Here is a 2,399-nt window from a genome sequence, read left to right as displayed (position 1 = left end):
TGGATTCCTATTCATAATATTCTAGAAATATACATTAGGAAATTGAATAAGCTTATGGTTAATTTTGTTACATGCATTCTTTTAAACATGGTACTATTATGAGACAGAAACACATGAGTCATGGGTATCTAGGTGACCAGGCTTTGAACTGAAAGGAGCTATCTCCTGCTTCCACATCTTTCACCATTTGTGTGACCTTGAACAAGTCACTTAGAATCTAGAGACCCAAATCTTCTGCATTAAAAAAAAAACAGGGAAATAAATCTCTTAGAGTTATTGTAACAATCAAATTATATCACTTATCTTGGTGCCTGCTGCCAAATGATAACAATATTAGATCCACTTTTGAGTGCTTATTTGTGGTTTTTTAATATAGATGGAGTATGATTCTTTAAGATGGAATTTTAATGTCCCTGGGATGAAACCACATGCTAGAACAAAGCTGGTGAGAGGTATCTATTGAAAACCTACTAAACAGTCCTATGGGAAATAGGGGCAGAGATGGGGAAAGTCATTATTAAAAAGCATCTTGAAGAACATCAAGATAGTGTTTCCCAAATTTTGCTGATCTTAAAAACCACCACGTTAACCACAGATTCCAGACATTCAACTAGACCAAGAAAGGAAAAATCCCCAGGGAAGAACCTAGGTATTAGTATTACAAGAGTACCAAGTGATTCCTGTGACCAGAAGAAATTGGTAAATACCACTTTATTTCAGTCTTTGCTAATCTTCCCAAACTCTTGCAACTTGTATTCCTTCAATCAACATCATCACCTGGGAGTGTTAGACATGCAGAACCTCAGACCCTATCCCAGACTTACTGCATTCAAATCTGCAGTTTAACAAGATCTCAGGTGATTCTTATATGCCAATTTTTGAGACGCACTGGTCTATGGGGCTTTGGTGGTGTGGTGGTTAAAAGCATTCCACTGCTCACCACAGTTCTAACCCACCAGCTTCTCTGCAGGAGAAAGACAAGGAAGTCTGCTTTGCCTTGAAAACTCTATGGGCAGTTCTACTCTGTCCTATAGGATGTTTACGAGTCAGAATCCACTTGATACCAAGGGGTTGGGTTTGGTTTGGGTCTAGGACATCTTCACCAAGTTTTTTTCACTTCAGGGGAATTTTTCTCTCCTGGGGAGTTTTCTCTACCTCTTGGCCATCTCACTGTTAAAATACAGGAGCTACTCCCTGCTCCAAGGAGTCACATAATCGAGACTAGGATGTGAGCCACAAATGGCAACACAGACTAGGTAAGAGATAACATGTCCAGGACACCTTATGAAGGTGGGTATTCATTTACTTTTATAACACTAATCCTCAAAATTAAAAAACAGTGCTTTGGTATTACTTTTAGTATCTCTTGTTAAGTTTACTTAGAAATAATAAGAACGTTCCTGGAATATTCAATTATTAAGTTCTTATTTAATGTCTCTACAATATAATTTTACATATCATTAGAAGCTATGTGTTGACTATGTAGCTTTTAATTCATAATCTAAAGATACATTTTAAGATTTTAAAATACAGAAATATCAAAAGATTAGTACAATCACTATCATATTTTTTTTCTGACATTACAGTTTAAAACTCATGAAAGTTCACACTTTTATATATTTTTACATGCATTTCCTAAAAACAAAAACATGACCCTACACAACTTCAATACAATGATTATACCTAAGATAATTAAAAATAATTCTCTAATATCATTATTTAATACTCAGCTCATATTTAAATTTCCCAGCTGTAACAAAAAAAGTTTTTGTATCTGAGTATTTTTAAGGCAAGATCTGTTAAAAACAACAAGACACTGGCAATTAAAGAGATCAACAATTAGGAGTCAGATAGTAAGAGAAAGAGGAAGACAGAGACATATGCAAATGGCCAGGCCATCCTAGGGAAACAGCTCCAACTTCAGCAAAATGGTTTTTGCTTATATACCATATACAATCTTATGATAAAAGAAAGAATATGCAGCTGGCTTTTGTGTGTGTGTGTGTGTGTGTGTGATTTGGGTGAAAGTTTACAGAGCAAATTCATCTTCCATACAGCAGTTCACATATACTTTGTAAAAATATGGGAAACTTCACGAATGTGTGTGTCATCCTTGCACAGGGGGCCATTCTAATCTTTGTATCATTCCAATTTTAGTACATGTGTTACCGAAGTGAGAGCTACAGCTGGCTTTTTGAAGGTTATACAGTAGTGCAGAAGTACAAGTCATGTGGGATATACAAAACTTTAGAGATCCAGGTCTTGGAATAAAGAAACTTTTAGGCTAAACATATACCATCTGTTACTTCAAAGTAAGAAAGGTCCTTAGGGAACAGGAAGGGACGTTCTTGAGGGATTAATGAGGTCCTTTTGCAAGGGTGCATTTAACGATAAGACAC

General features: G+C 35.8%; 1 non-coding gene across 1 annotated transcript; it reads right to left on the bottom strand.

Moving 5' to 3' along the window:
- Positions 1-2,076: 2,076 nt before the first annotated feature.
- Positions 2,077-2,184, bottom strand: LOC122149947. The gene has a single exon (XR_006163407.1). It is a non-coding gene; the product is annotated as a U6 spliceosomal RNA (small nuclear RNA).
- Between the last annotated feature and the right edge of the window lie 215 nt (positions 2,185-2,399).

This window comes from Orycteropus afer, unplaced genomic scaffold (genome assembly GCF_000298275.1).
Source record: "Orycteropus afer afer isolate SDZICR_OR568_19922 unplaced genomic scaffold, OryAfe1.0 scaffold00064, whole genome shotgun sequence".
Taxonomy (NCBI): domain Eukaryota; kingdom Metazoa; phylum Chordata; class Mammalia; order Tubulidentata; family Orycteropodidae; genus Orycteropus; species Orycteropus afer.
This window is presented reverse-complemented; position numbering and strand designations above follow the sequence as displayed.